Source organism: Leptonychotes weddellii, chromosome 7, assembly GCF_054177405.1.
Source record: "Leptonychotes weddellii isolate Sample4059 chromosome 7, ASM5417740v2, whole genome shotgun sequence".
NCBI classification, from domain to species: domain Eukaryota; kingdom Metazoa; phylum Chordata; class Mammalia; order Carnivora; family Phocidae; genus Leptonychotes; species Leptonychotes weddellii.
This window is the reverse complement of record NC_138375.1, coordinates 74,523,997-74,546,386: the sequence shown is the minus strand read 5'-3', so window position 1 is coordinate 74,546,386 and position 22,390 is coordinate 74,523,997. Positions and strand designations below refer to the sequence as shown.

General features: G+C 38.4%; 1 protein-coding gene across 15 annotated transcripts in view; it reads right to left on the bottom strand.

Moving 5' to 3' along the window:
* Positions 1-22,390, bottom strand: part of MCTP1 (multiple C2 and transmembrane domain containing 1) — a 494,794-nt gene that overhangs the window by 350,982 nt on the left and 121,422 nt on the right. Inside the window, exon 1 of one of the 15 annotated variants that reach the window (XM_081826559.1) lies at positions 19,533-19,706. The exons of the other annotated variants lie outside the window; for them this stretch is intronic. The gene's annotated coding sequence lies outside the window, so the exon portion shown is untranslated. Of the gene's footprint in view, positions 1-19,532; positions 19,707-22,390 lie in introns of those variants that run through there. 15 annotated transcript variants of the gene reach the window in all.

The following is a 22,390-nucleotide window of genomic DNA, read 5'->3' as shown; positions in this document are numbered from 1 at the left end:
CAGGGAGCCTGCTTCTCCCTCTGGCCCTCCCTCTCTCATGTGCTCTCTCTCTCTCATTCTCTCTGTCTCAAATAAATAAATAAAATCTTTAAAAAATAAAAAAATAAAAAAATAAACTCTTCTCTGAATAATGTCAAAGCCAGGTCTCAAGTTAACCTCAGTGGAACTATACCTAGAATAAATGCCCAAACACTAGTATTTAAAAACTATATAGATTTAATCACCTCATTAAACATTGTGCTTAAACTACTCCATGGCATTTCCTTGTCTACATCATGCAATGACATTTGAAAGTCAGAATATTGTATTTTTAAAATGCTAGTTCCATCACAACACAGCCTAAAGTCTAAAAACAATAAATAACTGGGAATAAACCTTAAAATGTTTTCAATTTTCATTTGGAGGTCTAAATAAAGCCTAGCAACCACCTCTTCATTTGTTTTACCCATCATAATTCCAATTTGTCATTTATATTTAAAAAAAATCAGATGACAAAATATCATATTCCATCTAAACATAATTATTTTGTGTCATACCATTATTTATTGTTCTATTAAGAAATTAAAACATTGCCAATTATTTCTAAAATGGCAATTACAAGAAGCATTTTAATTTCTGGAATGTTAAGATATGAAATAAAAAGTTCATCTTAAAATCAAAAAAGTCTGCTTCTCCCTCTCCTTCTGCTCCTCTGCCCTGCTCATGTTCTCTCTCTTGTTCTCACTCTATCTCTCAAATAAAGAAATAAAATATTAAAAAAAAAGGAACAGCAGTTTGAAAAAATATCTGAAGTACATGAGAGGGAGATTTGTTTATTAATCTCAGATCATGTGCTGGAAAGGCAGGGATCATTGGGAGAGTCCTCCAGGAACAAAGGAGCTGGCAGGTGCCATTTTCCCTCCCAACACCCCAGCCTAGACACATGGACACCTATGGAAACCAGTGTAGCACAAATGTTCATTACCTAGCTTACTAACACCATGCATCCTGACTCAGCATTCTCCTGCAGACCTGACCCCTCCTATATACCCTTGGCTGGAGCCCATCCAAAGTGGTGTCACAAGCCTGCCAGTGTGGAAACAGCCCCGACAGGGGCCAGCACCACTCCAAAGTGACTCCTGTCCTGGGGGAAGGGGAAGTGAAGCATACACACCAGTCCAACAATAGCCCCAGCAGTGGCCTGGGGGCAGACATCTGGTCTGACTGCAGGCCCTGCCCACTGACAAAAGTTTCTCAAGGGACAACATAAGGGAAGCATCTTGCAATTTAGTGTTGCTGCATCTCTGGCAAATGCCAAGTCTGACTCAACTCAAGTTCAAGGTGTCCCAAGACTGGCCCACTAACAAAATAGGGACCAAGCCCTCCCACAACAGGCAAAGAGAGCCACTGCAGATGACTGGACTGAAGGCAAAAGTGGCTCAGCCACAATAGAAGGGTACACACAGCACAAACAGGGGGTACCCTGAAGTTCCAGTTTCTGGTGAACAGGAGACATCGCCCTGCAGAACACTATAGGACCTCTTCTTCATAAGGCCACTACTTATAAAAGCAGAAGATGTAGCTGACTTTCCTAACACATGGAAACACACACAGAGAATTAGACAAAATGAGGAGACAGAGGAATATGTCCCAAATGAAAAAACTGCACAAAATCCACAGCAAGAGAGCTAAATGAAACAGAGGTAAGTAATACAGCTGAGAGAATTTAAAGTAATGGTCATAAAGATATTCCCTGGATTTGAGAAAAGAGTGAAGGAACTCAGTGAGACCCTTAACAAAGAAAAAGAAAACATTAAAAAAATCCCAACCAATCAAAGATGAAGAACTCAGTAACTGAAATTAGAAATACACTAGATGGAATAAATTGTAGATTAGAAGAAGCAGAATGAATCAGCGACTTGGAGGACAGAGTAATGGAAAGCAATAAAGCTGAAAAGGAGAGAAAAAAATAATAAAAAATAACAATAGACTTATGGAACTTGGTGATGCCATCTAGCATAAGATTTGCGTTATAAGGATCCCAGAAGGAAAAGAGAGAAAAAGGGGGCACAAAATTTATTTGAAGAAATAATAGCTGAATACTTCCAGAATCTGAGGAAAGAAACAGAAATCCAGATCCAGGAGGCACAGAGAGCCCCCAACAAAATCAACCCAAGGAGGTCCACACCAAGACACATAGTAATTAAAATGGCAAAAAATAGTGATAAAGAGAGAATTTTAAAGGCAGCAAGAAAAAAGAAAACAGTCACATACAAGGTAAACCCCTGAAGGCTATCAGCTAATTTTTCAACAGAAACTTTGCAGGCCAGAAGACAGAGGCATGATATGTGGAGTTATTCTTAGAAAGTATATTGTAAGCCCTAAGAGCGGGGGTGGGGGAGACTGTAGAAGCAGCTGAAATGCCAGCAGCATTCCTGAATACAGTAGCCTGGTACAAACAGGATCCCATGATCTTCTGGGGCAGGGCATAGGTTAAGAGCTACGAAAGAACATAACCTTCAGTCCCCCTTCCTGCAGCTGGTGATTGCTAGCACAAACATCCCACCCCTCCCTTATCCCATGACTGCCTCCCTGTGTGCCAGTGCATAGGGGAGGATGTAAGGCTGCTTTTCGGCTTCAAGATAGTTACCATCCCTATGTACTCCTTTCCCACACTTTGATGCATCTGTCCTTCCTTTTCTGATAAAAAATAAAATAAAAGCTATGTGCAGAATCCAGCTGCTGCTGCTCTCTCCCTTGCAAAAGCAGTCCTGCATGGCTGCTCAGATTGGTGTCTGAAAACTTTATTTCAGTGCATGATGACACGATATATTTAAAATGCTAAAAGAAGTAAACCCGCAGCCAACAATACTTTGCACCAGGGGTACTACTCAGAAGAGAAGGAGAGATAAAGAGTTTCCCAGACAAACAAAAGTTAAAGAAATTCATGACCACTGAAGCAGCCCTACAAGAAATGTTAAAGGGAACTCTCTGAGTGGAAAGGAAAGACCTTAAGTAAGAGTAAGAAAAGTAGGAAGCACAAAAGCAGTGAAATTAAGTATATCTATAAAAATCAGTCAAGGGAGTCACAAAATAAAAGGATTAAGTTATGATATCATATACCTAAAATGTGGGGAGAGGAGAGGGTAATGAATGGGTTCATACTTAAGTGACCATCAACTTAACCTAGACTGTTATCTGCATTAGATGTTATATACAAACCTAATGATAACAACAAATCAAAAACTGGTAAGAGATAGGCAAAAAATAAAGAGCAAGGAATCCAAGTACATCACTAAAGAAAACCAGCAAACTGTGAGAGAAAAGAGCAAGAGAAGAAAGGAACAGCATAGAACTACAAAAAAACCATAAGACAAGTAACAAAATGGCAATAAGTACACACCTATCAACAATGACTTTGAATGTAAATGGGCTAAATTCTCCATCAAAAGATATGGGGTAACAGAATTGATAAAAAAAAAAAAGCAAGACCCATCTATATGCTGCCTCCAGAAGACTCATTTCAGACCTAAAGTCAGATGCAGACTGAAAGTGAAAGAATGGAAAATCATTCATCATGCAAATTGAAGTGAAAAGAAAGCCAGGATAGCAATACTTCTATTGAACAAAACAGACTCTAAAATAAAGACTGTAACAAGAGACAAAGAAGGACACTATATAATCATAAAGGGAACAAATGAACAAGAAGATATAACAATTGTAAATATTTATGCACCCAACATGGGAACACCCCCAAATACATAAAGTACCTATTAAGATAAAGTATGTAATTGATAGTAATACAGTAATAGTAGGGGTCTTTAACACCTCATTTACAGCAACAGATAGATCACCCAAACAGAAAATCAACAAGGAAACAGTGGCTTTGAATGACACATTGGGCCAGATGAGTCTAACAGATATATTCAGAACATTTCATCCTAAAACAGCAGAATACACATTCTTTTCAAGTGCATATGGAATATCCTCCAGAACAGATCACATATTAGGTGACAAAACAAATCTCAACAAATTCAAAAAGAATGAAGTCATACCATGCATCTTTTCTGACCATAACACTAATGAAACTAGAAATAGACCACAGGAAAAAATCCAGAAAGAACACGAATACATAGAAGGCAAATATCATCCTACTAAACAATGACTGGGTCAACCAAGAAATCAAAGAAGAAATAAAAAATACAGGGAGACAAATGAAAATGAAAACACAACAGTCCAAAATCTTTGGGGTGCAGCAAAAGCTGTTCTAAGAGGGAAGTTTGTACTAATACAGATCTACCTCAAGAAGTAGAAAAGGAAAAACCCAATCTTACACCTAAAGGAGCTAGAAAAAGAAGAAAAAACAAAGCTCAAAACCAGTAGAAAAAAGGAAATAACAAAGATTAAAGCAGAAATAAACAAAAAAGAAATGAAAAAAGAAAAAAACAACAATAGAACAGATCAATGAAACCAGGAGCTGGTTCTTTAAAAAGATCAACAAAGTTGATAAACCTCAATCCAGACTCATAAAAAGAGAGAGAGAAAAGACTCAAATGAACAAAATTAGAAATGAAAGAGGAGAAATAACAACCAAAACCACAAAAATACAATTATAAGAGAATACTATGAAAAAACTATATACCAACAAATTGCACAACATAGAAGAAATGGATAAATTCCTAGAAACATACAATCTCCCGAAACTGAATCAGGAAGAAATAGAAAATTTGAACAGATCAATTACCAGCAATGAAATTGAATCAGTAATAAAAAAACTCCCAACAAACAAACATCCAGGACCAGACGTCTTCAGAGGTAAATTCTACCAAACATTTAAAGAGGGGTTAATATCTATTCTTCTCAAACTATTCAAAAAAATAGAAGAGAAAGGAAAATTTCCAAACTCATTCTATGAGGCCAGCATTACCCTGGTTCCAAAACCAGATAAAGATACCACAAAAAAGAGAACTACAGGCCAATATCTCTGAAGAACATAGATGCAAAAATCCTCAATAAAATACTAGCAAACCAAAGCCAACAATACTTTAAAAATATCATTCACCACAATCAAGTGGGATTTATTCCCCGTATGCAAGGATGGTTCAATATTCACAAATCAATCAATGTGATGCATTACATCAACCAGAGAGAGGATGAAAACCACATGATCATGTCAATACATGCAGAAAAAGCATTTGACAAAGTACAACAACCATTCATGATAAAAACCCTCAACAAAGTAGGGTTAGAGGGAACAGACCTCAACGTAATAAAGGCCATATATGAAAAGCCCACTGCTAACATCATACTTAATGGTCAAAAACTGAGAGCTTTTCCCCTAAGGTCAGAAATAAGACTAGGATGACCACTCTCACCACTTTTATTCAACACAGTACTGGAAGTTCTAGCCACAGCAATTAGACAAGAAAAAGAAATAAGAGGCATCCAAAATGGTAAGGAAGAAGTAAAACTTTCACTATTTGCAGATGATATGATACTATATATAGAAAACCCTAAGGACTCCACCAAAAATCTACTAGGATTGTCAAATGAATTCAATAAGTTTCACAGGATAAAAAATCAATATGCAGAAATCCATTGCATTTCTATATACTAATAATGAAGCTACAGAAAGGGAAATTAAGAAAATAATCTCATTTACAATTGCACAAAAAGAATGAAATACCTAGGAATGAATTTAACCAAGGAAGTGAAATTCCCATACTCTGTAAACTGTAAACATTGATGAAAGAAATTGAAGATGACATACAAAAAAATGGAAAGATGTTCCATGCTCATGGATTGGAAGAATAAATATTATTAAAATGTCCATACTACTTAAAGCTATCTATAGATTTAATGCAATCCTTATCAAAATGCCAACTGCATTTTTCACAGAACTAGAACAAACAATCCTAAAATTTGTATGGAACCACAAAGGACTTTGAATAGCCAAAGCAATCTTGGGGGAAAAAAAATAAAACCCAAAACCAGAGGTATCACAATCCTGAATTTCAAAATATACTACAAAGCTGTAACAATCAAAAGAGTATGGTACTGGTACAAAAACAGACACACAGATCAATAGAACAGAATAGAGAGCCCACAAATAAACCCAAAATTATATGATCAATTAATCTTCAACAAAGGAGGAAAATATATGCAATGGAAAAAAGACAGTCTTGGCACTGCCTGCACATTTATCTGAGTCTCTACTGTAACTCTTTTTATCACCCCACCTCATTCCGACCCTACCCCAGCAGAGAGCACGCCAACCTGAGCCCTCCCTTGGATTAGGTGTCCACCTACATGGGTACACCCCTCTGCGTGTCCCTGGAAGCTCAGCAAGGACCCCGGCCTGGCTTCTTTTGCCTTTTTGCCATGGTGTCCACCACCCAGACCCAGGCTTAGTAGGAGGATGGCCACAGGTAGGCACCATGCCACCTGGCTGTACTACTTTCCTCTAGGTCTATCCAGGTTTTGGCCAGGCAGGGGTCCAGCATGGGTGTCTTCCTACAATGTCACCAGCACCACCAGGTCTGCCCGTGAGGTCAGACCCTCACTGCCAACACTGTGGGGTCAGGGAGCACTTGCCTTTGACAGATGGCGTTGGATTCCTTCAGGAATAGTGTGCTGCCCCCTCCTCCCTGCCATGGAATTCAGGAATTAAGCTCTTGGGAGGCTATCTAGAAGGGATTGTGCATTTATTAATCCAGTCAGGCATCTGGAGAATCCCTTTGCCAAAAAGCAATTGAGTACATAGTTCTATTAAAGCACTTGCAGACAACCCCTCCAAAAAAAAAAAAAAATTATACAACTCAACACCCAAAAGAAGACAACCCCTCCAAAACAATAAAAAAAATTATACAACTCAACACCCAAAACACAAATAATCCAATTAAAAAATGGGCAGAAGACATGAATAGGCATTTCTCCAAAGAAGACATACCAAGGGCCATATGAAAAGGTGCTCAACATCACTCATCATAAGGGAAATGGAAATCAAAACCACACTGAGATATCACCTCACACCTGTTGGAATGGCTAAAATCAACAACACAAGAAACAAATGTTGGCAAGGATGTGGAGAAAAAGGAACCCTCATTCACTGTTGGTGGGAGTGCAAACTGCTGCAGCCAATGTGGAAGACAGTAGAGAGGTTCCTCAAAAAATTAAAAGTAGAATTACCACATGATCCAGGAATGCCTGGGTGGCTTAGTCGGTTAAGCATCCGACTCTTGATTTCAGCTCAGGTCATAATCTCAAGGTTGTGAACTCGAGCCCCAGGTTGGGCTCCACACAGCAAGGAGTCTGCTGGGGAAGATCTCTCTCCCTCTCCCTCTGCCCCTCCTCCTGCTCATGCTCTCTCTCTCTCATAAACAAACAAACAAACAAACAAAATCTTAAAAAAAAAAGAACTGCCACATGATCCAGTAATTCCAGTACTAGGTATTTACCATAGATAGATAGATAGATAGATAGATAGATAGATAGATAGATAATTACTCAGCCATAAAAAAGAATGAAATCTTGCCATTTGCAACAACATGAATGGATCTAGAGAGTATAATGCTATGTGAAATAAGTCAGTCAAAGACAAATACCATGTGATTTCACTCATATGTGGAATTTAAGAAACAAAAAAACCGAATAAAGAAAAAGAGACAAACCAAAAGACAGACTTAACTATTAACTATAGAAAACGAACTGATGGTTACCAGAGTGGAGGTAGGTGGGGCAATGGGTGAAACAGGCGAAGGCAATTAAGAGTACACTTACCCCGATGAGCACTGAGTAATGTATAGAATTGTTGAATCACTATATTGTACCCCTGAAACTAATATAACACTGTATATTAACTATACTGGAATTACAATTCAAAAATAACTAAAATCATTAAAATAGGCTTTCCTCTTTGAACTATTGGAGGAATAGAATGTAACATATAAAGAATTTGATTTTTCTAATTTACTGGTTTAGAAAAAAAAAAAACTAAACAAAATTTATGAGCTCAGACTAACTGTAGGCTTCAGCCAAAGTTTAGATATCAGTGAGGATCCATAATGTGTATTTCAGAAGAGAAAATACTTTTCTTTTAAGAGATGACATCTATCTTGGGATTTGCAAGAAAAACACTCACCTCTTTGCATGTGAAATGTTTGTCACCCCCTTTCACTAAAGACATCATCGAGCTTCTTTAAGAGAGGCAGAATTTACCATTCAGGACAAGACTGTACTTTTACTTTCCAAGAAAGCATTCGGATTGTAACAAGATCTCATCTGTTTGGATAAAGCCATGTAGCAACATACAAATAAAGGTATTCTGAGACATTCTTGGATATCTAGATGCATAGAGGAGGAAAGGTTTTTAATGGTCACATATACAAATTTAAGAGTTTGTGTGTATCTATCCTGTTTGTGTACCCAACCCGAGAGATGCCACAAAGGTCCTGGGCTTTATCCACCTAGCAGTTATTCATACGGTGCAGCCTAGGATCCCAGATAAATGAAGATTTATGATGAATTTTTACTTTTACTTTTGAGTTTTCACCCAACTGCCTCTAGCTGACTGGCATTCTCTGCTTCAGAAAGTTTTCAAATTTGAACCATGGGTGGGTGTGGTAGATAAAGATGAGGGAACTGACAGATTTGTGTGGGAAAGCACATACTATCTGTCAGACTTTTATAAAATGGAAAAAGGCACTTTATAAAATGGGAAAATCTGATTCAAAAATGTATGGATTAAACAAAGGATTGAACTCAAAAACGATGCTTTAAAACTTTCCTTTTACCTTAAAAACTATGCTCAGCTTCTGCTTCCCAGTCGCCTCCTGACCGTTTGCTGTGATCTTGTGACCAAGCATGTACGTGTGTAGCTGGCTGGGACATGTATGTACAACAGAAAGCCAGTTCCTATGTTACACGCTCTAGCTCTCTTACCAGGACACCTCTATAGGCTTTCAGAATCTATCCGAAGATTGACCACAGGAACCCAAAATAGCACTCCGAAGAGAATATGGTTCAATTTTCACTGAATACAGTTATGTACTTTCCATGGCCTTTCTGTCATTAATTGAGACTTGAAATATTTGCGGGATGGGGGGTTTTGCAGGAATGGGTAGTGGGAAGACTCAATGGTTTTGTCTTGGCCAATGTTAAGTTTCAGATCCCTATCAGAAATCAAAGTACAGATGCTGGGTAGGCTATTGACTCTGTTAAGTCTGGATCTCAGGGGAAAAGGCCAGCCTAGAGATGCTCATGTGAAAGTCAGCAGTGTAGAGATGGTATTTTATGCGATGAGGCTAGGGTGTGAGAAAAGAGGAGGGCTGAGGACCGAACTCTAGGGAACTACAACCTTTAAAGGGCTGATGGAGGATGAAGAGGCAGCAAATGCAACTCAGAGACAACAGCCAAGAAAGCAAGAAATTAAAGTTCATTAATTAAAATAAACTTTAAAACTCTGCAGAGTTCAGAGGCCTAGAGATGAAGAGGTTCATGCAGGATACTATTAATCAGGTTAAGTGCCACTGATATGGGAAGTAGGGTCTAGATAATAGTGTAAGTGTTCCGAGAAGAAATCCTGAACCAGACTGCTCAGGTTCAAATCCTGGTTCCACCATTTACCGAAAGTGAGACCTTTATCAAGTTATTTAACCTTCAAGTGCCCTCATTTGTAAAATGGGTGTTCTAATAGTACCTACCTTATACAGGTGGTTGTAAAAATTAAACAAGTTAGTATCTATTAAGCACTTATAATAGTACCTGACACATAGTAAACTTTATAGAGGTGTTTTATTATTATCACCACCATCATCAGCATTACCTTTGGCACTGGGAAGATGTTGACCTTGATAGAAGCCATTTTGTGGAGTAGTAAGAATGAAAACCTGCTTAAAATGGATCAAAAAGGGATGAGATGAATAAAAGCATAAAACAAAACAAAAAATAAAACCACTTTAAGGTGTGAAGGGAATGGGAAAGTTCTTGGAGGATGACAAGGGCTGAAAGAGGGGTTTTTGCTTCTTTAATTATAAATGTGTGATATGAATGCATGTTTACATGCCAAATGGGAATTAGCCAGTAAAAAGGAAAAAAAATCCAGAAACAGGAGAGAAGAGAGATGACTGCAGGGACTGAGCATCTGAGCTGTGGATGGGAGCCAGGGCCCCGATGGCAGATGTGGCCTTAGATGGAGCAGGAATATGACTGCCATTCTATGAGGCTGCTGGCTAAGGTCAATAGATTTTGGTAGTGGAAGAAGAAGTATACCTTGCCCAACTCTGTTTATTTTCTCTGTAAGTATTTGGAGAAACAATCTAAGAGAAGTTGCCGAAGATTTGAGGAGAAAGAGCTAAGAGTGAAAACTTTGTATCAGAGGAGTTGACTTTATTTGAGAGGGAAAGAAGGATCACCTGACAGTGCTGAGCATCTATTTCAAATCTGTAGTTACAAATCCATAGCCAGTCCAGTCTGTGTTATTCCAAAATATCCTTTCAAAAGCACTTCCAGTGCTTCATAAAAAGAAAATACATATTCCTCCTGTGTTTTCCATGTATTCAACAGTTACATTTTAATATAATTTGTTAAAATTTTACTATTTAACTTATATATTGACTTAAGAATCTGATTATTTCTTTACTGCATAGAAATGTTTATTATTCAGTTAGAGCATTTATTTTCATCCTGGAATGTGAGATTTCCAAATATGATGACTTTTTGAAATAAATTAACACTAGAGGCATATCCAAACTAAGAATGTATGTCAAGTCAGCAGTGACTGAATGTCTGTTAGGCATTAGGTTCTGAAATGCAGTACTTCCTTGTTTAAATTCGAGAGATCCCAGAACTGCATTCTGATTTGCTTTCCCTTTAAAATGACCCTACAGTGTTTGCAATCCTTACTCATTCCATCGCTATCAATTACAATGCATACGCTGAAAGTATTTTCCTAGTTTTTATAAGAAAGCAAGAGCATAATCCCTATATTTGTAGAACTTACACACTGCATTATTTCCCACAAATATATGATTCTGCTATCCTGGATTTTGTGATGACTAAACCACTTAGTCAAACTATTTAATAAAAATCTAAAGAGTTGAGACCATAAAGATATTTATCCCAATTTTTTCCAACTCTGCTTTCACCTTTTGCATGTCTTTTTATTTTATTTTGTTAGAAGTTAAAAGTGCTTCCATATGTATATTAAAGATATCACTTCACCTAGAACAGGTTACAGTTAATTCATAAGATCTTTCTTTGAATATCCTTCAGGGGTCAGCAATCAAGAATCTGAATGCATTGGACTTTTATCCTTGGAAAGCAAATGTTTTAAAAGGTTAAGAAATTTTTAACACTAGAGGCACCTGGGTGGCTCAGTCAGTTAAGCATCTGCCTTCAGCTCAGGTCATCATCTCAGGGTCCTGGGATCGAGCCCCACATCAGGCTCCCTGCTCAGCGGGGTGTCTGCTTCTCCCTCCACCTCTCCCTCCCCCTGCTTCTGCTCTCTCTCTCAAATAAATAAATAAAATCTTTTTTTTTAAAAGAACTTTTTAACACTGAATTGCACATACATTAGACATTAGGATGTGTATGTTTTGTGTGGAAGGGAGGGGAGTAATGTCCATCAACTACTAAGAAATTATTCTATTGTGCAATTTTGGATTTTGTCCCTCCAAATCTAACTGCTTGCTTAATTGATATAGTTACCTTTTTAGGGTGTTCAAATGACTCAAGTATTGTCATGGGCTGAATTGTGTTCTCCCAAAATTCCTATGTTTAAGTCTTAACCTCCTATATGATGGTATTTGGAAATGGGGCCTTTAGGTAGGTAATTAGGATTAAATGAGGTAATAAGGGTTGGACCCTAATTCAAGGGTAGTGGTGTCCTTTTTAGTGGGGGAAGAGACACCAGAGAGCTCCCTGTCTTTACATGCACAGAGGAAAGACCATGTGAAAACACAGCAAGGAGACTCTTCCTCAAGTCAGAAAGAGAGCTCTTCCTGGAAACCAAATGTGCTGGCACCTTCATCTTGGACTTCAGGCCTGCTGAACTGTGACAAAATAATTTTCAGTCATTATAGCTACCCAGCCTGTGGTATTTGGCTATGGCAGCCCAAGCAGACTAATACAAGTATATATGTGTTTACTTCCAGGTAGATCAACTGCCTGGTTGGAGTTCTTATAAAACAATTTTAAACATATAAATTGTTACATTGAAGACAGAGTAATAATATGATCAAAATCTAACTCTCTGCAATTAACTAATTAACCCCAGCTGCCACCTGAGTCTCAGTACCTTTGCCCTGATGACCTGGAATTCGGTAGCTCTAGTTCTCCGCCTGGCTGTCTCTTCATCTTTCAGATATCAACTCAAAGTTGGCCAATTCAGCAAGGTTTTCTCTGTCCATCTAAGTTTTCCTTACCACCATGCAATGACACAATGAAATCAGATTGTCCTGCTTTACTCCTCACACTCATTGTTTATTGTTTTTCTTAATAAAAAGTAAACCCCATGAGGACAGGTATATTGTGTTATTGACTGGCATATCCCCAGGGTTTAAAATAGCAATTGGCACATAGTAGGTGATCAATCAACTCAGTGAATGAATTAACAAATGAATAAAACAATATACATAAACTAAACTTGCCTTGAAATTATTAGGCCTGGAAAATCTGTATTCAATTCACTCATTCTGCATCGATCTAATCATGCATACCAAATGTCTAATTATCCAGAAATCTTCTTTATCTTCTATATCAACAAATCTTCTTCAACTACTCTCCAGATTTAAAAACTGTAAGTATCCTTCAATTCTTTATCTTTAAAGTCAAACTGAACATCCAAAACCCCAGGATAAAAATAACCCAGACTGGGCCTAGAGGCAGTAGACATGTATGATTTAAGTCCAAAGACTGAAGCATGATATTTGAGGAGAACCAGAGCCACCAGGTGCTTCTGGAACCTAAAATGGGAAGCAGAAAGTGGAGCAAGACAAAGCTGGAGATATGGACAGTGGGCAGATGGTTGGCACTCCTGTACACCTTGTTATGGAGGGCTTGGGCTTATCCCGGTGATAATAGGAAGGCACTGGAGGGCTAAAACAGGGAAATGACACAATCAGATATGCTTAGACATATCTTAGACAGTTCACTCTGGTGCCTATGCAAGGGTTGGTTTGAGGAGGGAAAGGCTGGCCAGGTAGGAAAAAGTGTGGTTAGGAGTGAGTACCCTGCACTTACCTAAAGCTCCATGACAATCACCCACAGCTAGTTATGATGATTCAAACCACAAGAGTGGATGAGTGCTTTGGAAAATATGGCTGGCAGTTCTTCAAACCATGGCTCAAATGGTTAAATGTAGAGTTACTGTATGACCCAGCAATCCTGCTCCTAGAAATTTCACCCAAGAGGAAGGGAAAACATATATCCATACAAGAACTGGTACGTGAATGTTTAGAGCAGCATTATTCATAATAGCCATGTAGTGGAAACTCACATGTCCATCAACTAGTAAATGGATAAAATGTGGTATACCCATAGAATGGAATATCATTTAGCAAAGGAAGTGAAGAACTAACACGTTACACCATGGATGAATCTTGAAAGCATTATGCTAAGTGAAACAAGTGAGTCATGAAGGACTACATATTTCATAATTCCATTTATATGAAATATCCAGAGTAGGCAAATCTGCAGAGGCAGAAAGTGGATTAGCAGTTGTCTATGCCAGGGGGTGGCGGGTGATGTTTGGGAAGGGGAGAAGTAGGAAGGATGGAGAGACCAGAGGTGATGATTAAGGGGCACAGGATTTCTTTTTGGGTTAATTAAAATGTTCTGAAATTGATCATGTAACAGATGCACAATTCTGTGATTACATTTAAAGGTACTGAATTGTATCCTTTAAATGCATGAATTGTACGGTATAGGACGTGTATCTCAATAAAGCTGTTTAAAAAGAAACAGTAAGAGCTCCTACAACAACAAAAACATTGTTAGGTGGCCCTACAGTGGCCACCTGGAAAACACGATCAGAAGTCAAGAGTGAAAAATGTCTAAAAAAAAATGATGGCTCATGTTTATTCTATTGGGATTACAAAATTATATCCATACTTACGAAGCACTATAAAGAAAAAAAAGTGTCCACTTTCTTCCAAAGATCAAAGAAATCCTCCTTACTAGTTTAGGAACATCTGAGAAGAGAGAGAGAGTACTGGACAGAAAGGACCAGTTATTGGGCTTGTATTTTTCAGCTCACAACTTGCAAGTTTCACGGTTCTCATCTAGTGCATGAGATTCCTGTTAACTCAATAAACTCACTAACTGCAGTGTGTTCTCCTAGATGGCTCATCACAATTTTCTTCACTCAACCTCTATCAGGAACAGTTACCTAATCTACAAAATAAAAGGCACAGCATACTGGGATCTCCAATCTTTTTGTGGGGAAGTGTGTTTTCCCCTCAGACACTTTGAGGTAACTGATCTGGGATGGGCCATAAGCAAAGCATAGGTGGTCTGTTTCCACCGGGAAGAGACTTTTTGGCTAGGTACCAGGAAATAGAATTTAAGGGTACAAATTATTCATTCAATAAATTATTAGGGCTCAGTTGGTTAAGCGTCCAACTCTTGATTTCAGCTCAGATCATGATCTCGGGGTCCTGGGATCAAGCTCTACACTCAGTGGGGAGTCCGCTTGAGATTCTCCCTCTCCCTCTGCCCCTCCCCCCGGTCCACGCTCTCTCTCTCTCAAATAAATATATAAATCTTTTTTAAAAATTAAAAAATAAATTATTATATTATCTTTAAATTTGAGGAAAATTCTGGGTTTGTTTGTTGTTCTTGTTGTTACAGTTTTAACTGTAATTAATTCCAATGTTCACTCTATATTCCACCCACTCTGGCAAACTACTGGTGGTCAAAATTGGTGTCAATTATTTCCCTTTCCCCTGCTGAAATGCTCTCGTGCTCCCCGGGGATAACAGAGGAACAAATAGAGTTGCTTTTCCAAATCTTGATGTTGTCAGAGTTGCCTCTAAAAATGAGGAAGGAAACCCTGCCCTTCTCATGCCACTTCTGCTTAACTCTCAAATCTAAGACACTGCAATCAGGAGGAGAAGAGGGAAAGGCCAAGGCCCAGCATGTGAGAGACAGGGTTATTAATAAGGCAGACTGAGCTCCAGAAAATGGGATTTAGGGAATGGGTTTGATTCAAGAGATCTATTTCTATTCATGTGACTCAGTTTTGATGCTGAAGGCTTTTCTCTCACTCACTGGATCAAAAAACTTTGAGAGCTGCTAGTATAACCCGTTGTGATCATGAAATGGAATATAAGGCAAGTCCCTCAAGCAGGGTCAGGCTTTTTAATGATAAAGATAAATTTAAAAAGTAATCTCATTATTTATTATGATTTAGGTCTCATTTACAATTTTATAATTGTCGGTACATTGGTCTAGGTACATTCCCAATCTCCTTACTCTGCTCTACTTTTTCTTTTTTATCATAGTAATTATCATTTTTAACATATTATACAATTTATTTAATTTCTTTTACTTTTGATTATCTATCTATACTACCCTAAAATGTAAATTCCTCTAGAGCAAGGATTTCTGCCTTTTTTATTCACTGATGTATCAGTGAATAAAACTGTGTATCACTGATGTATCAGTGAATAAAACTAGAATAAAACTGGTCTCATAGTATATATTCAATAAAGAATAGATGGTGCACCTGGGTGGCTCAGTCAGTTGAATGTCTAACTCTTGGTTTCAGCTCAGGTCATGGTCTCAGGGTTGTGAAATTGAGCCCCATGTTGGGCTCTGTGCTGAGTGGGGAGTCTGCTTGAGATTATCTCTCTTCCTTTCCCTCTGCCCCTCCCCCCACTCATGCTTTCTCTTTCTCTCTCTCAAATAAATAAATCTTTAAAAAAAAAAGAATGGTTGAATGAATGAATGAATGAATATATATGAGTTTCATTAAATAAAGTTAATTTTGTAAACATGCATTCCAGAATTCATAATTTTATGTATAAGCATACAGTCTCTTGAAATATCCTACAGGGCTCTATCCTCTTTCCAGCTATGCCATTATTCAAAAAACATTTAGAATTTCTTAAGCTGTGGTTTATGAGCCACACAAGAAATTAGTATTGTTACCTTAAAATTATATTTTATTTTTCAATATAATTATGCTTTTCCAGTGTAATCATCTATCTTCTTTATTAAACCCTATTCTAAATGACTTCATTTTTTTTCTCCAAGTAAAATTCTACCTGAAAAGATGAAGATTTGTGACAAATCCATAGAGAATTAACAACAACAACATCTCTCACGGCACAATCAGCAGAATTGAAGAAAGAGAACCCCAGGAACACCCTATCATGCTATTAATGTCAGCAGAGACTGCATAAAACATTTTGGGCAGGACACATAACTCTTGCTCCTAAGAGACATTTGGATGATCACATTTGACAGCGTGTTTGTTCTTTTATATCTATGTGTTTTGTCATCTCTTGCTGATTTAATTGAATTTTTAAATTAAGTACTCTGAGCGGGTAGGACATTAAGTACAACAAGAAGCAAAGCCATGAAAATTTAGCAAAGTGACACTTCTTTACAAGATATTTCATGGGGCTACCTTTTGTAAACAATTTTTCCCCAATACAAATAGTATTATGCACTTAATGGAGAAAACTTAAAAGATACACACACAAAAACAGAATAGCGTTTTGATGGAACTTCTCTGTGTCCAGGAAATAAGTGTGAGGAAGGCCTGATGACCACGGACTCAGGCCTCATCTCAGACCGCATTCCCGCTCTCTGCTTCCCAGGCACATTGCCCTTCTTCCCGACTGCTCTGTACTCCTGCTGTCTCAGCACCTTTGCAAAAGGCTCTCTCTTCTGCCAGGTGTGCTCTCCCCCATCGTCCCTTCCTTCATCTGGTGGGACCCCTTGAGCAAGCAGATCCCAGCTCTAACACTGCTTCCACAATGGAGCCTTCTGTCACTCCCAGGTCGGTTAGGTCCCTTGTGTTTTGGCTTTGAAGCACTGTCACAGTGGGTGGTTATATACTGGGTGACTTGGATTCACACCTGTCTGCACAGTTACCTAAGTAACAGGAGGGAGGGGCAGGCCGTTCAGCTCACCATAGTCCTGCCAGGGCTCCCTGCTGAGCCCCACCGGAGCAGGTGCTCCATAAATACATTCCTTCATTCTGCAACACTCCTTAAGTGCTGAATGCCTGCCAGAAATCAGGGGAGCTGCTGGGAAAAGAGGACATAAATATATCTGCATTCTGATCAAGGTCTGACTTATATGAAAATCATCACACTTAATTACTCTAAGGAAGTCATGCGCTGATTTAAGATCTGATCATGTATTCTAAACTTCTTACAAGAGACAACATAAGAAATGTCCATTAGAGGGACGCCTGGGTGGCTCAGTCGGTTAAGCATCTGCCTTCGGCTCAGGTCATGATCCCAGGGTCCTGGGATCGAGTCCCGCATCGGGCTCCCTGCTCCGCGGGGAGCCTGCTTCTCCCCCTGCCTCTGCCTCTCTCTCTCTCTCTCTCTCATGAATAAATGGATAAAATCTTTAAAAAAAAAAAAGAAATGTCCATTAGAATAATATTTTTGTAACTTCTGCAAAATAGAAGTAAAAAAAATTCCACTGTCTCCATCTAAGGTCCATGTACTAAATTTCTCCTATGGGGAAAAAACAAAGATTTGTTCTTCAGTGAATTTGTGTGCTTCCTACTTGAATAAGAACCGTATAAACTGAAAATGTTTTACATTTTCTAGGCTATCCATGAGGTCAGGCTGAAGTTAAGCTTCTGATAATAATTAGTACCTTCTTGGTATTTATTTTTCATCTGTTTCTTTTTCTACCCAATTCATTTTTGTTCTATTCTTGTTTTTAATTACCTGTGTCTGCAAGTTTTAGTACAGTAAAATGCTTCAATTCTGTTCTGTAAATAGTGAGATTATAAATAGTAAGTAAATATTTTTTAGATAATTAAGTTTTCCAACGTCAAGTGTTTTAATTATTTTAGTACATGCTTTTTGAAACTATGTTTTTCATATCTTGAGTTATTAAATATTATTCCACTAAAAGCACTTAAAGATTTAATCTAGTTTCAACTCTGATGTCTATCTATACTCTCATGGCATAAGTGAGACTACGTATAAGAGTGGCAAGCAGTTTTTAAATATGGTTGTGAAACAAGCCCTTCCAACTTTGTAATTTAAAGCAACAATTGCCTTACTAGCTCAAAACTTAGTGGGTTGGCAATTTGGACTGCGTTCAGCTAGGCAGTTTTTTGGGAGGACTCATTCAAGCCGCTGCAATTACACAGCATTTCAGCTGTGACTAGATAGTCCAAGATGGTCTCACTCACATACATTGGTGCTGGCTGTTAGCTGGGCCACAGATCTCCAGCAGACTAGCCAGGGTTTCTTCACACAGCAGATGGATTCCAAAAGCAGCAAGAAAAAGACAACCCCGAGTGCCTTTCAAGGCCCTGCTAGCAACACTTTGCTAATACCATAGTCATCAAAGCAAATCACATGGTCAAGCTCAAAGTTGGAGTGGCGCATTGATAAAGGGAGGTGTGATTAATTGGAAGCTATCACTGTAACAATTTACTACAGAATAAAATTAATTAAAATAACCTTTCTTCTCAGTTTTCAAAATACCATTGCTGCTATTCTTTGACTAAATAGCAAGCATTCTCCAAGACAGCAATTGTCATTTATTATAACCTCTGTGTTACATTGTTTGTCTGGGATCTTAATTCACTTTCGCCTGTGGCAAAGGCAATATCCTTTTTTCTCCCCCCAAGTTAGAAAAAAGGTTAGACTCAGACACTGAGGGATCTGAAAATCAATATTTCATTAGATGAAGCATAGTTCCAATACCAATGTGGAGAAATGAAATGAAGAGAAAATTATGTTTGCAGAACAAATATGAACAGTTTCTATTACTATGAAAAAAGGTAGTCAATAATAATATATATTCTCAACTTTTCAGTCAGGGGTCATAAATACCAAAAGATCACAAAGAAAGAAAGAAAAATATATATTAAATTGGTAAGCTGAGAATATTAATGACAATTATGACTTAATGTTTATAATTTGAGTTCAAAAAATCCTGTGAAATGAGTAAGTTCTCAAGCCAAATGAAATATCATTGGTTTCAGTGAACGTTATAGTATTCTGGTTCAATAAACCAAGAAAAAATTATAGCCTGTTTCAAACCAGTTTATTAAACATTTGCTATTTCAGAAAATAAACATATTAAGCATCAGGCTTAAGCATCCACTTGGAATTTGCAATTAGAGTGGATTTCAGGGTGACTGGAGCAGGTTTCAAAAATCTGTCCCTAACCTATTTTATTGTCCCAAAACACTGGATTCTTTCACATGTATAGGTATTGATAAGCCTGATTTCTATGCCTTGACATCCCTTCCCTCTCTTTTCAATCTCATCAATTCTTTTCTTCCTGACGACCCAGAGAAATGTCACCTCCTGGGTGAATGCCCCCAAGCAAAGATAAATGCTCACCCACTTCTGTGTGCTCCCACAGTGCTGTAGGTTCTTTGTCCTCCCAGATGGTTCTTGCTACCCACTGGGCTGCTTTCCTAGGTGGATGGCTCTGTCCACTCAGGAAGAGCCCAGCTTAGACACCTCAGGTTCATGACAAGGTGTCAGCTAGTTGCTCAGTCGAAGATGGGAGGATGAACTGGGAGGAAGGAGGTGAGGGAAGATGGAAAATGGGAAGTTGACAAGAGGGAAAGGGTGGGGAGGAAGGAAGTTAGGGAAAAAGACGATCAAGAAGGGGGTTGGTGGGGAAGGAAGAAAGTCTAGGAAGAAGGAAGTTAGGGAGAAGGAGAAGTGAAGAACAGAAGCAGCATCAGCTCACAGAGAGCTTACAATGTACCCAGCTCTTAGTTTTTACATACATTAGTTTTGTAAAGGTTTATAATAATCTTGTAAGGTAAATATTATTATTATCCCTATATAATGGATAAAGAAACTGAGATATTGAGTACCAGAATCTGATGGTTAGGAAAAGGCAGGGCAAGAGAATTTATAAAGGTCTAGAACCCTGAAGCCAGAGAAATCGCCACTAAGTCTTCTGCCTCACATTGATCTGCCCTTGAATCAACAGGGTAACTCCAGACTCATGCCTGGACCTGTCTCCTGATCAATTCCATCAAGCCCACATGGAGAGAGATTACATTTTGCAAAGATTGCTCGTGAAGTACATTCCATCTATTCTCAAAATAGCCTAGATTTTAAACCTCAGTGAACAAAAACTTTCTAAGCCAGATGTTTGATACTTATTCTCAGTTTGCAGCAGAAATTTTTCCTGAATTCCTTCAGCACGATGCCCCCCACTTACTTTCAGAGGTGTTGTAAGCAACAGCTTTATGAAGTCTAGTGCTGTATTTGTCACCGGCTTGTTGGTCATGACCTTGCTCCCAGCTAGAGAAGGCAGGCATCACTGCACAGAGGATGTATAACATGATGAAAAAGAGAGGTCCTGCAGTTGTCCGGCCCTACCTCAACTGTTAGGAACTATGTGGCATGTAAAGTTTATTGGATTCTCAAAGCCTTGGTAGTCCTTAGCTCATAGAGTTGTGAAGATTATATGAGAAAATGCTTGTAAACACTTAGGACGCCTAGCACATAGAAAGTGCTCAATGAATGTCCTCACCAAACAGTATCCCCCAATTCAAAAGTAACATGCAATTACTTTAAGATGTGTATTCTAGGGAAGGCTTTGCCTCTTCTGAAGAGACAACTCGCTTTTCTTTTCATGGACACGGAGCTTCTCTTTTAGCTTTGGTCACTACTAAGACCAGAGCTGAAATTTCACCTCAAGCTTGGCAGCTCTGTGGAATTCTGTTGCTTGCTGATCCCTCATTGAACTTCGCTTTCCTCCATCTATGTTTCACTTCATCCACTGTTTGTTCCTATTGATATACACATTATTGTAAGCTGCTTCAAATGTTTGTGGGGTAAAACAGAAATAATAAGTAATTTTGTTTGTATGTATGGTCAACCACCGGGAAAGACTGTTCCCCTAAAGTTGGTAACGTGTTGGTCCCCCCACAAGAAGACTAAATGTGATGATCTGTATGCAATATTGTCTTAGAAAATGTTCACTGAATTAATACATGAATACTGAATTATAGGGAATATGGTAATGAAAGTTCTATCGAAAACATTAAAACTTCAGTTCTAGATAATACTAATGCAGGTTTAAATATTTTCAAATTTCTTCGAATTTATTTTTTAATGAGAAGCATTTTCCCCATTTTTTAGACACTTTTCACAATAATTTCAATTAGTATCCCATCCTCATTGTCCCAGGAGAAGATCTGTGCTGTGTCTGCTAGTGAGCTCACCATGGCTGAATGACGCGGGCACAGACTTTTCTGTTATACCCTCATGATAGTGGTGATGTTCTGGGGGCTGCATAGGAATGGAGAAAGGATCGAAGCCAGCTGTATTACTTTTTAGATAAGGTCCAGGGAGTTTCTATGATACGAGGATTGTAGCAGCAGAGCTGAACAAGAAAATGGTTTCTCAGTCCCCATCCACTAGCTTCTCACTAGACTCATCTGTAACTTTCTAGAAGAGCAGGAATATTATGACAGAACACTAGATTAGTTACATAGACAAAGAAAGAACCATCAGTTCTTCCAGTTCAAGTTTCCTTTCTAAAATGCCTCATTTTACAAACAAACCATTTAAATAGAAATGCCATGGAACTGGTACATTGGTCTGGCAGGGCCTCTGAAAAGTTTAGGAAAAGGTCTGCTAACAGAATGAACAGTCAGTCAGCCTTCTTACCTCTTGGCTCACAAAATAACTATCACCTCTTCATGGAGACCTTCTCTGACAATCCATCAAGCCGCTGTCCTCATGCTGCCCTCAACCCCACCAGCCGTTCCCTATCATTATCACTCTTCTGAGTCCTCATCACAACACATAATTATCTTCTCTATTTCTCACTTGAGTTTTTAACCAGCACTGCCTCTAGAGTGTGAAATTTAGAACTTGCCTATTATCTGGATGACAGTTTTTGACTAGCATCTGTAACATATCTGGACAAAGTAATGTAGAGTACATTATACGATATATACAACATAATAGAGTATATTTTGTCTAGTATCTTGTAATGACAATTCTACTGTCAGTTATTTTCAACTAGACCCTTTTCTGGAGTGTTGAATTTGACAGAGTTTTCATTTATATCTTCTCGTGTGTGTGTGTGTGTGTGTGTGTGTATTTAAGAATGTTTACAGTGTGATCTTAAGATTACAGTTTTAAAAATTTAGCACTTGATAGTAGGAAGGGAAAAATGAAGGGGGGGGAAATCGGAAGGGGAGATGAACCATGAGAGATTATGG